The sequence below is a fragment of the Octodon degus genome, unplaced genomic scaffold (assembly GCF_000260255.1).
Source record: "Octodon degus isolate 3935 unplaced genomic scaffold, OctDeg1.0 scaffold00001, whole genome shotgun sequence".
Lineage (NCBI taxonomy): Eukaryota > Metazoa > Chordata > Mammalia > Rodentia > Octodontidae > Octodon > Octodon degus.
This window is the reverse complement of record NW_004524577.1, coordinates 10,946,182-10,959,155: the sequence shown is the minus strand read 5'-3', so window position 1 is coordinate 10,959,155 and position 12,974 is coordinate 10,946,182. Positions and strand designations below refer to the sequence as shown.

General features: G+C 42.2%; 1 pseudogene; it reads right to left on the bottom strand.

Moving 5' to 3' along the window:
• Nucleotides 1-1,036: 1,036 nt before the first annotated feature.
• On the bottom strand, nt 1,037-8,205 carry LOC101582225 (annotated as a pseudogene).
• Nucleotides 8,206-12,974: the final 4,769 nt, after the last annotated feature.

Below are 12,974 nucleotides of genomic sequence, written 5' to 3'. Positions count from 1 at the left end.
CCTTCACTCTGATTTCTGTGGGTTCTCCTTCTGTCAGTCCCTTCTGTCTGCTCAAGTCCTGTAATCTCAAGATAAAGTCAAATCCAGTCATCTCAGGAAGCCATCCTCTTCTGAACTCTCGTAGTTCTCAAAGTCAGTTACTAGCTTGTGGGGGTGGTGTTATGGATTGTGTCTAGTTGTCCCCCCAAAGCCACATGCAGTCATGGGGCAAGGACTTCTAGAGTTTGTGATTAACTCATGATCCACTGGGATTATGGGTGATCCAAGGCCGGGATTATGAATTTTAGTACTGCTGGGATTATGGTTGTATGTACTACCGCCAGCCAGGATCAGAGAGCCTGAATGTAATATAAGAGAGACAGAGAGACAGACTTCCTCTTTGTAGCCACTGTTGCTGCTGCTGTTCTTTCACGTGCTCTCTTGCTTTTTGCCGCCACCATGAACTGCTGCTCTCTGCCCTGTGCCGCTCTGCCTTGGAGCCAGCCAAGTATGGACTGAAGCCTCCAGTAACTGTGAGCTAAGTAAAACTTTCCTTCCTTCATTTTGGGGGTTGGGTATTTGTCCCAGCAATGAGAGAGGAGTCACTGAGACAGGGAGTGAATCTCCTCTTACCTTGTGATGCCAGTGTTAATTTGAACATCGGTTGACGTGCATTACCATGACTGCCCCTTCTCTTATTTGTAGCCCTTTAGTCGTTGTCTCTCTGCTTTGGAGGCAGACAGCATGTCTTGTTTTGTACTATCTGCCATAGGATTGAAACTTGATATATTTGACTAAATCATGGGTGATTTGAGTGAAAGCAATGACTTAACACATGGTCTTCATGTCTTGTTTAGTATCTGGAGCATAATGTCTTAAAGGAATAAAGCTGTGTAGGACTTACCTTGTACCACCTACCAAGCTGATGATAGAGAAAGAGAGGCTGAGAGCAAGTTTCCTCAGAGAACTCACTAGGGCTGAGATGCACTTGTACGTCATCGTGCGCAGAGGGCACTGGCCACCAGGAGCAGGCACCTTTGTGGTCCACACAAGGCGGTCACCCTCCATAGAAGACAGAGGCTATGACAAAGGCAGGAAAGGGCCCCTGAAATGGCTTCTTAGATGCCTTACTCAAGGCTGTGTGAGTGTCTGTGAGGGTCATAAGAAAATGAAGTATCATTTAATACTACGCAGCAACTCACTGAGGAGAGACTACACTAGAAAACATAATCCATTAAGAATATATAAACAGAGATGATGTTTAGAACAAATAATTTAAAAATTAATTTCCAGGGCTGGTGAGATGGCTCAGTGGTCTAAAGCACCTACTTAGAACAAGCTTAGCAAAGCACAGGGACCTCGGTTCAATCCCCCAGCACCACATGCCAGCCAGCCCCGCCCCCTGGTGGGCTGAGCTGGCCACACACACACACACACACACACACACACACACACAAATAAATAAAATTAAAAAAAAATAAAAAAATTAATTTCCAAAGCTGGTTCTTGCCAAATTCCTTTTTTATTTTTATTTTTTTAAATTTAATACAGGGTCTCACTATGCAGCTTGGACTCACGGTGATCCTCTTGTCAGCCTCCCCAGTGCTGGGATTATAGGCGAGCACCACCACACCTGATCCTGGAGCTGGCACAGCGTGCTCTGGGTTCCAGGGCTGGGACAGCATGTGGTACCAGGGATCGAACCCAGATCCTTGTGCTTGCTTAGGCAGGCACTTAGACCACCAACCTATCTCCCCAGTCCCATATCAAATTTCTTCTGCTCTCCTTTTCCCTCCTTGTTTACTTAGGTCAGAAGCTCAAAGTGATCTCCAAACTTGTAGGATTTCTGAGCACTTGCTGAGTGACAGGCTCCGTGTAACTCTGTGTCACCTGTCATCTTGTACAGCTATCACAGTCCTTCAAGCAGTGTCTCTGAGGCAGCCCAGAGAAAACACCTCACCAAGCCCGGCTGGCTGCTGAGTGACAGAGTCAACACACCAGCCTCTGTAGCCCAGTCCCCCACTCCAGTTTTTCTCTCTATTCCTGCCTCGCACAGGAAAGAAATGCTCAGAAATCCAAAAGCCCTGTTCTTCCTTTACCTCATTGTTCAGCATCATAAAAATAGGTTTAGAGAGTCAACAAGCTTGTTCCGATGTAAAGTCATTTGTGTGTGTGTGTGTGTGTGTGTGTGTGTGTGTGTGTGTGCGTGTGTCTGTGTGTGTGTGTGTGGTACAGGGAAATGAACTCAGGACCTTGAGCTTACCAGGCAGGTGCTTATGCCACTGAGCTATCCTCCCCAACCCTGATTTACCAATTTTGACTTATGTGGAAAGAATATCTGAGCAGTGGGAATTTGCATAGTCTTTAGAAATCATTTTGGAAGTTTCTTTCTTAACATTTTACATTGTTATATGATTTTTCTGCAGCTTTTTTGGGAAATAGAGTCCACAAAAAATGTATACGTGAGGAAAAGAAAAATTTTTAAATATTTTAATACTAAATGTACTACTACATTTTTAACATGAAATTTAATACTAAAATAGTAAATATATGAAATTTATTGAGACAACATGAGATTAATGCAAGTTGCCTTTATAATTACAAAAGATGCTCAATGGAGTGCCCATCTATTTCCAGGCTTTTATTTGTAGGGTGAACTGCTGAAATGGGGGTGCATCTTCAGTAGACCTCGATCTAGTTTTCCAGATAATCACTTCATTTACACACACATGTACACTTCATTTACATAGTATTGGCAAAGTAAACCCAATGCTACTGGATTGAATCTTTCCTTAATATAAAATGGAAAGGACATGATTGGGTAAGTTTGTCACTTTCCAATTCCCTACAGTCTTTGGTTTATTACAGTGAATGTGGGGAGAACCGTCCCTTTCGGAAACCAAGCCCTTCCATGTGTGACATCCTGCTGACTTCCTGGGTGCCAGCAACCGTGTTACTTTCTCTCTCTCTCTCTGGGGGCTGAAACTCTTGAACCACTAATTAGAAAGTTTAATAAAAATAGAAAGTCTCCATCTTTTCCTACTTCCTCAGTTTATGATGATATCTTTTGATCAGGCCATTGTGATGAAAATCTTTCCTGTGTTGAGAATTAAGCTAATGATATATTACTTTTCTAGTGTTAAATAACCCTTTTAATATATACTTTATTATGTATTTGGTCTTACTACTACAGGGTCTTACTACTTAGCTCAGACTTATAGTGATCCTCCTGTTTTCAGCCTCCCAGCACTGGGGTTTCAGGTGTGCGCCACCCCGCCCGGTCTCAGTGGCCTGCTCAACGCCCTTGTGGGCAGGACCATCATGGCCAGTGATGCTCTAGATTGAATCCCGGTCCCTGCACTTGCCTAGGTAGGCCCTTAGCTCACTGAGCTCTCTTGCTGGCGCTTTAATGTACATGTTAGAAAATTAAAAATGAAAATAGAAACTACATAAAGCAAGCTATGTTTTCAACTGTATGCCCTTTCCTGAACAACTGTGCCACTTTTTATCAAATTGTTTCTGAAGAAACTTTAGTGGATTGCTTTCAATTGTACTGTGAAGTCTTGTTTTGATAGATGGTTATCATAAAGGTTTACAAATGGATCCTTTTTCCCAAATTTTAGATCTCAGATCAGACCTTGCTTTTTAAATTCTATGTTTGTCATGCTTGGCGGCTCTCTCCATGTTTGGCAGTTGCTCAGCTTCTGTAATTCCTTTGAGGGCTCCAGAAGGTCACTCGGTGCTCTGACCTCCTGCTAGGTGGACTGCTCTTTTCTCCTTCCAGATGTCTCCCAGTGCCAGCTTTTACTGCTGCAATCTGTACTCAAGTGATACATGCAAATGTCAAGTGTCGTCCGGCAGTGATGCGAGGAGGGCAGCGTTAGCACAGTGCGCCCGTGTCCCGCTGGTGTTGCTCCTGGCAAGCGGGCTCCGCGGGGCTGTTTTCCCTTCAGCCATCTGCGCTTCCATAAACACTCTGCCCTGGGTTCTCCCACTAATTCAAATTTGTGCAGCTGGATTCCCGTCTCGGTTTCTTTTGATGTTGTGACATCAGCAGCAGCACCCATGAATCTTTGTTCCTCTTTCTACTTTGAGGGACTGTGTCACCGAACATGTTCAGTAAATAGGTCACAGGAGCTTCCCACATGGGGATGCTGCAACGTGTATGCTAAAATAGGGCCACTCGGAAAATCAGCTGGAATGTTCTATGCCTCTTGCTCAGCTTCAAAGGTCTATGTTTCATCTTCTCTGTTGGAAAACAGGTAAACCTTCTAACTATTCAATGCATTTTTATGTGTTGAGAAGTCCCCCTCTTGCTAACCTCCCCCACCGTTTCTGTGTTTCCAGAATCATGGACTTTAGCAACCTGAACTCATTTCGAAGTCTTTTCACAACTATTTGCCTAGATGTTTGTAGGTGTCGCCCTGCCTCAGGCGAGCCCACAGATGGATAAGCAGAGCATGTGTGCACACTCGTGTGTGTACAGTAGAAAGCTCTATAACTACATGACTACATAATGACATAACCTATAATATTTTTAGAATGTAAGAACCCTGTTTAAATTCATCTAATGCAATTTTTTGCTCTTAAACCAAACCTGTGGTTATTGACATTATGTTGTTGTTGTTTTGTTTTGTTTTGTTTTGTTTTGCAGAACCGGGGATTGAACTCAGACCCTTGCGCTTGCCAGGCAAGCGTTTATTCTACTGAGCCATCTCCCTGGCCTCAACATTATGTATTTTTATTTGTTCTTTTAAATTTTAAAAAAGAATTAGAAGCAAAGCTTTGCTGGCTTTTTTTATGATTATCTTTTTGCAAAAAATAGTTGTGTTGCAAAATATATTAATGACTTTTCTTCGAAGAAAAAGCAAATGTCAGAAACCTAGATAGCATATGAAGAAGACAATTTAAAAAACATCTTCCATAGGTAGCCTGATATTTGAAAATTAATTAGAAGGCAGAAGCAACATGATAATTTTATGAAAAAAAGCTTTAGATACCTACCTAATATAAAAAATTTATAAATAATGATTAAGCTTTAAATATCAGTTTTTCTTTTTAAATTTTATTAGTACTTTTTTTGTGTGTTTAGTACAGTTTCTGCAGGGTTTCACTACACAGTTTGGATGCATAGTGATTCTTCTGTTGTCAGCCTCCCAAGTTCTGAAATTACAGGTGTTTACCACCACGCCTAGTCTCAATCTCTGTCTCAGTGCACCCCAGGGGTGGAGCAAGCATGGCACACTGGGGATCGTACCCGGACCCTGTGCTCTGCCTAAGCAGGTAGTTTAATCTGCTGAGCTATCTGGCTGGTCCTACTAGTACATATCTGTAGTACCTACAGTCTGCAGTCATACTGAGGAATGGTTGCGTACACATACATACAGTTTCATTTCTTACAAATCCCCTTCTCAGCATCCCCACTTCTTCATCCCCTATTTTCTTTCTTTTATATTTATTTATCTAGTCTTTTTCAAACAAGATCTCACTCTGCAGTTCAGGCTGGCCCTGAGTTCACTTTGCAGCCCAGGCTGCTCTTGAACTCCCCAAGATCCTCCTGCCTCAGCCTCCTGAATGCTGAGATTACAGGTGTGTGCTACCATGCTCAGCTCCCAATTTTCATTTCTGTTGAAATTATTAATCTCTTAGCTCATGTTGCCACATACAATGCTTACATTAATTTAGGTCATTAGGTTTCTGTACAGGGCATATCTTCATGTATATTCCCCTTTTCCCTCCTCCTCAGCCTTCACCCTTATTCCCTTGATCTATTTCCTTAATCCAAAAGATCCATTTTCCATCCATCTTTTGTCATTCTCTTTGTTTGTACTTTGCCACACTTAAATGAGAGATATCATCCGTATTTCAGCTTATGTGCCTGCTTTATTTCACACAGTGTATTTTTCAGGAGCATCTGCAGAGGACACATGAGCCCCTCTCCTTGAAAGAGGAGCGATCGTCTCCCTATTGGCTGAGCCTGTCCCTACTTTCATGTATTGATATGTACAGAGCTGGCTAGAACTTTTCCTTATCACTACAGTTGACATCAAGCAATGCATATCAGTCCAGCAGAGGTGCTGGTGGGAGTCTTTGATTTCCCCGGAAGTCCCACCCTTTGTTTCCTGTGTGAGTCAGGATGAGGTGAAGGCTGGGATGGTGATGATGCTGTTGGCTGGGATCAAGCCTCAAGCTAGAGGCTAGGACTCCCTGGAGCTGGAAAGATCACACATCAGAGCTGAAGCATGGACCCCAAAACAATTGATTCTGGTTGGACCTGGTGGTGTACATGTGTAATCTCAGAGGATCATTATGAATTTGAGACCAACCTGGGCTACACAAATGAGCTTAAGGCCATCCTGAGTTGCATAGTGAAACCCTGTCTCAAAAAGACAAAATAAAAAAAAATTAGATACTATCTCAGTTGTGTTATACTGGTTATTTTTCAGTATATCCTTCTCTGCACAGGGAAAAGGTGACCTCAGACCTCCTACTTAGCTCAGCTTGAAGCACTCACCCACTACCCTCCACTCTTTAGTCACTCATCCTCAAGCCACTCCTTTTTTTTTATTTAGTACAGGGTGTATAGAGTCTCACTACATAGATTTGATTTGTAGTGATCCTCCTGTTTTACAGTCTCCCAAGTGTTGGGATTATAGGCATGTGCCACCATGCCTTGTATCAAATACACAAATTTTTAAAAAAATGAGTGGGATGCATGGCTTGAATAAGTGGAAACAGCCATTCACCTGGCATTTGCTCTTTCTGGGTCGAGGGAGCAGTCAAAGGTTCCTGACCTTGCACATAAACAGCAGGCTGCTGCATGGTAACCTGCGGCTGAGCACGAAGGCTGGGATTGCGGACCCCCCACAGCATATTTATACTGGGGAATGGTGCCGACAGCAGAAATGGCTGCAGCAGCAGTAGCTGCAGGACACGGACCCACTGTCTGTGTTGATGTGCTTGCCACACACTGTGGTGACATGACTCACGTAGAACCCATAAAGAAGCTGGACTCATGGGGCTGAAGGGCGGTCAAGGCGTGGTTGAGCGGGTAGCACTGGGCAAGCTGCGGAATGTGTGAGGTCTGGCACCCTAGCGCAGCCAGGACTTGGTCTTCAGTGAGCAGCTTGGCTGGGAGGATAGTACGCAGCAAGTTCTGAGCCTGGGGAATGGCCACACTGAAGTAACCTGAGGAAGGCGCTGGCTGGCAGAGGTGAATGGCAGGCTGGGCACAGCCTGTACCTTCGCCATTCTCTGTATGTACTGGCTGGTGAGGGGAGGCTGGCGCTCTTCTCTGTGCTGAGCTAAAGTTGCATCTAGAGCCTTGGTGGCCACAATTCCACTATTCATTTCAGGTCCTGAAAGAACACAGCTTCCAACCCAGACTGATGTATGCTGCAAAATTATTTATCAAATGTAATGAAGATGTAAGATACTTCTGTGACAAAAACACAGTGACCAATGTACATTTGTTTTCCATTGAGCTCCTTTCCCTGCATCTCATCCACAGCTTTCTGTGTCTCCTCATGCCTTTCAAAGTTCACAAATCCAAATCCTCCAGATTTTCCACTTTCATCAGTCACTACTTTCACACTTAAGGCAGGTCCAGACTTGCCAAAGAGATCCTTAAGGTGGTCCTCATCTGTGTCTTCTCCAAACTTCTTAATGTAAATACTGGTGTTTTTTGTCCTGGCTCCAATTTCTGCGAGAATGAGCCTTAAATCATCCAACAAATACTTCGCTATCATTTAGACGCATCGTATTCATTTTTCATTAGCTCTTTCAGCAGCTTCCGGTGGCTCAAAATATACAAATTCATAGTCCTGGGAACCATTTTCATCACAAGCCACCTTACGTGGAAGGATGTTACCCAACGCAGAAAATGTCATATAGTGCCTTGTTACCGACAGATGTGTCCAACTTTTAATGAATACATTGCCTGCTCAACTTTCACAAAGTGATGGACCGCACTGAGCCTACATGATGCGTCCTGGCCTGCCCTTTGTGACATCAAAATTCATGGTGTCCAAAGCATGCTGTGTGACCACCAGCTGCTAGAATTTCATGTACACGTAGCCTATGGAGGGGCAGGTGATCCTTGCAGACTCTGATAGAAAGGATGCGCCCTGCTGGTTTGAACTTCTACAGCATCGCTTCAGTCATGTAGGGGTGGAGATCCCCCAGGGAGATCGAGGCCTTGGGGTAGCTAGGGCCACTCGGGTTCATCTTGGCCGGGCCACAAACCAAGACCTTTTCGAAAGCAGGAGAGCATGTTCAGGGACCAAGCAGAGCAAGTAGATTCTGTATGACTGAATCAATTTCATTGTTTGTTATTAAATTGTCAAACGTATCTGTCTTCTTGGTTTAGTTTTGGCAACTTGTGTGTGTCTAGGAATCTGTCCATTTCTTCAAAGCTTGCTACTTTGTTAGAATATAATTTTTCTTTTCTTTTATTATTATTTATTTATTCTTTTTTTTTTTTTTTTTTTTTTTTTTTTTTTTTTTTTTTTGCAGAACTGAGGATTAAACTAGGGCCTTTGTGCTTGCCAAGGAAATGCTTACTCTACTGAGCCATCTCCCCGGCCCCAGAATATAAATTTTCACAGTACTTGCTATGTTTGATTTCCAGCATCTGCTGAGATTACACCTTTTCCCTTTTTCATTTCTAGTTGCCTCCATGTGCGGGTTTGCTCCCTCTTGGTGAGTCTGGCCAAGTGCTTATCTATCTCATTCATTCTTTTAGAGAAGGAGCTGTTCAATTCATTGATTTTTTCTTTTTACAGTTTTTCCCCTTCAATTTCATTGATTTCTGCTCTCATCTTGATAATTTTTCTTTATAATTTCTGTTTGGGGCTAGTTTGTTGTTCTTTTCCAAGTATTTTAAGATTTTTTGCATAAGGTTTTTTATTTGGGCCTGTTCCGTTTTCCTAATGTGAGCTTTGATTGTGGTAAATTTTCCTCTTAGAACTGCTTTCTTAGCACCCCATAGGTTTTGCTGATTTGTACAGTCATTGTAATCAATTTCCAGAATTAAAAAAAAAATCTTTGATTTCTTTTGTGACCCAGTGATTGTTTATGGGTATGTTGTTAATTTTCCAGGAGCTTTTGGCTTTCTGAAATTTCTCCTGTCATTGATTTCTATTTTCACTGTACGGTGGTTGGATAGTGCACATGGAGTAATCTAAATTCTTTAGTATTGACTTAAGCAGGCTTTGTGAAATAATATGTGGTCTATTTTGGAAAAGTACCATGTGCTGCTGAAAAGAATGTATACTCTGCTGCAGAGGGGTGGAGCATTCTGGGAATATCTATGAAGTCCATATGTTGAAGGGTGTGGTTCAGCTTTGATATTTTCTTTTTTGTTGTTGTTGCTGTTTAGTTGATCTAACTCTTTGCAAAAGTGGAGAGCTAAAATCCTTTACAATGATTGCATTAATTTTTACTTAATCTTTCAATTTTAGCATTTTTTTTTTTTTGTTTTCTAAAGATAGATGCTCCAGTGTTTGGTGTATATATGTTTATTAACGTTATTTCTTCTTGTCTTCTTCTTGTTCCTAGTATGTATGGCTTTCTTTGTATCTTACAATTCACTTATCCTGAAGCTCATCATATCTGAGATTAGAATTGCTGCCTCTGCTTGTTTTTAGGGTTCTGGCCCATGCAATATTGTTTTCTATTCTTTAATTTTTGGCCTGTAAGTATCTTTTTGGATTACATAAGTTTCCTCAATTGAACAGCTTATTGGACTCTGCTTTTTTATTATATTTGCATTCTTTAACTTTTTATTCACTTAATGAGAAAAACATAGCAATGAAACAGTTTCAAAACAGGTTAGTAGGACAGTTGCAATAATTAATACATTGCATATTGTTGTCTTTGTACTAGTTATTCAGGGGACAAGATGCAGACCTGATGTCTTGTCTAAACAATATCCGTATCACCCTTTCTTATTGAACTAAGAGAAAGTAGCTGTATAGCTATCCTAATATATATATATATATATATATATATATATATATGAATGATTCTGCTTTTTGATGTAGTCCACCAATCAGTATCTTTTAATTAGAGTTGAGACCATTAATGGGAAACACTATTGAAATGTCTTGGCGATGTAGTGTCATTGTCTTCTTTATCTGTTGATGAATCCTTTTTTTTTCCTGATGTTTTTGTTACTGTTTATTCACTGACTTCTCTGATTTCCTCTGTGCTTTTAACTGTGTCTATTTCATTATTTCCACCAAAAATATTCTTCAGTATGTTCTGAAGAGCTGGTTTAGTACTCATATATCTTTTTAACTAGAATTTTTCATGAAAATGCTTTTATTTTTCTTTTTTTGTATTTTAGGGAAAGGTCTACAGGGTGCTCAGGGTCTCATTACTAGATCAGACTAACAGTGATCCATCTGTTTACAGCCTCCCAAGAGTTGGGATTACAGGCACGCGCCACCACACTCGGTCTCATTTGCTGTCTCAGCATGCCCCAGGGGGAGGGGCTGGAACAGCAAGCCCAGGGATCAAAGCCCTGGCCCCTGTGCCTGCTTGCAGGTGCTTTAATCCACAGAGCTATCTGTCCAGCTCCATGAAAATACTTTATTCCTCCATCTATTTTGGAGGATGGTTTGCCTGGACAGGTTCATCTGGGTTGGAAGTTATTTGCTCTTAGTCTGAGAAGTTCTTCAAGTCCTTCTGGTCTTCAGGGTCTGTGTTGAGAAGTCTATTGTTATTCATTTTTTTAGGAGCAGAATATATTTATTGAGGGAAAGAAAGTTCTGTTGGAGAGAGGGACGGAAGGGGATTCGAGCGGGTTGCCCATGTACTGTGATTCTAATTGGTTTCATATTTATACATGATTTTTATTTTCCTCTGGCTGCTTTTTAAATTCTAAGATGCTTTTGCTGATTATCTATTTAATGAGGATGTCCTTTGTAACTTTGTTGGGGTTGCTATTTGTTCAATGTTTATGAGCATCACTTATCTGTGTTTTTAAATTCTTTTGTTTCAATTCAGGAAATTTTCTTTTACAATTTCTGCAAAGCTGTTAGTGAATCCTCCTGTGCTATTTTCTGGTCTTTCTCTTAACTCCAGTTAACCTTGGTTGGTCTTCTTGTCACATTCCCTCGTTCTCTTAAGCGCTTCGTGGCTTCTCTGACTGCTCCAGTGTCATTCACTCCATTGCCCTCAACCTCACTCCGTCTTCACGTCAATCATTTCTTCAGTGTATAAATTCTGGATGCTTTTTTATTTCAGATGTCTGAAAAGGTGTCTGAATTGAAGGGGTGTCCCACATCTTTTGAAGGTTTCCATATCCTGTTGAATCTGTCATTTTTAAACTATTTTGCTTAGTGATCCAGTTTTTTACTGATTTCTTTAAAATTCACCATGGGAAGGGCCAGCTAAATAGCTCAGCAGACTCAGGGGCCTGTATAGAAGTATAAATTTGAGACAAAAGCGCAATGTCCCAAGAGAGCAGAGAACAATAGACAGAGCCTGGGGAGAGCTGCTGTCTGTCACTTGTAAATGCCCAGCAAGCTGGGACACAAGGCTGCAGATAGCAACCTCTCCTGCAGGCGCCCTGTTCTTTGATCCCTTGCTTGGGATGTTATCGGGGAGCATTTGTGTAGACAGAGAGTTGGCCAATGGTGGAAGCCAATAGAGATAATAGCTTGTATTCACTTAAGTAATTATGCACATTCCTTAGTCTGCCATTAGCCCTCAATAAATGTGAGCTGCTTCTGAGGCTCAGGGCTCACTTGGAGAGAGACTAATCTCAGTGAGCCCTCGGAAGCTACAGTCATCAGGTCTTCTAGTCGTTTCTTTCTGCACAGACCCGTAACATACAACAGCCTGCTTAGACAGGTGCAGGAACCAGGATTCACTCCCCTGTGTGCTGTGCCAGCCCTGCCCCCGGCAGTGACTGAGGCTGGGCATGGTGGTGTGCGCCTGTAATCCCAGCGCTTGGGAGGCTGAACACAGGAGGATCTCTATGAGTCCAAGCTGTATAGTGAGACCCTGAGGACTCTTCCATATACATTAAAAAAATAAAAATAAAATTCACCATGGGAATACTGCTATGAACTTTTGGTTCATTACCCTCTTTGAACTCATCTGTCCTCTTCATTCCTTCTAGGGACTTTACTTGGATTTGCTGCTACTAAGTATTTGTTTTCTTCTTGCTTTGTGACCCTTTGCTGTGTCTTGGGAGGAGGAAGATTCTACAAAATTGTTTCTTGCAGCCACATTCTCCTGCTGACAGCCCCTTCTTTTCCCTTCCTTATTTTTGGGTTGGTACTGCAGATTGGAGAGTAGAGGACTGAGGAGAGTTTGTGGATCATATGGAGATTTTTAGTAGGATGCTGCTTCCCATGAAAAAGTTCTAGCTTTGTATGACCAGTGGTAGTTTTTGCTCCTTCTGTTATTTGCTTTAAGTGATTTTGACTTTGTCCCTATGTTTTATTTTTGTTTATTTTTTGTGGCCGGCTATAAGTAGGTGCTTTAGACCTCTGAGCTACCTCGCAGGCCTCTGCCCCTGTTTTGTTGAAAGAATTCCTTCCTGACGTAACAGTGTTGACAGTTTCAAGCTTGTAACACTTCCGTGCACTAGTCTTGCAATTATTCTTCTCCCCTTTGCGTAATCTCTACGCACACCATGACAGTTTATTATTTGTGGTTGTTCCACAGTGAGGTAGGTGAAGAGGCGAAGTGGGATGGGGGATGGAAGCTGGTTGGGTGAGAATTGCTTTTTTTTGTTTGTTTGTTTTTCTGAGACAGGATCTCACCATGCAGCTCAGGCTGGTCTTGAGCTCACTTTGTAGCCCAGGCTGGTCTTGAACTCGCAACGATCCTCCTGCCTCAGCCTTCTGAGTACAGGGATTGCAGGTGTGCGCCACCATGTCCAGCTTAAGGGGGAGGTACAAAGGGGATAATGACATGTAGAGGAGCAGTTTGCCGTGGGGGTCTGATCCTGTTGGAGGACTTTCAGCTGAGTTGAACAA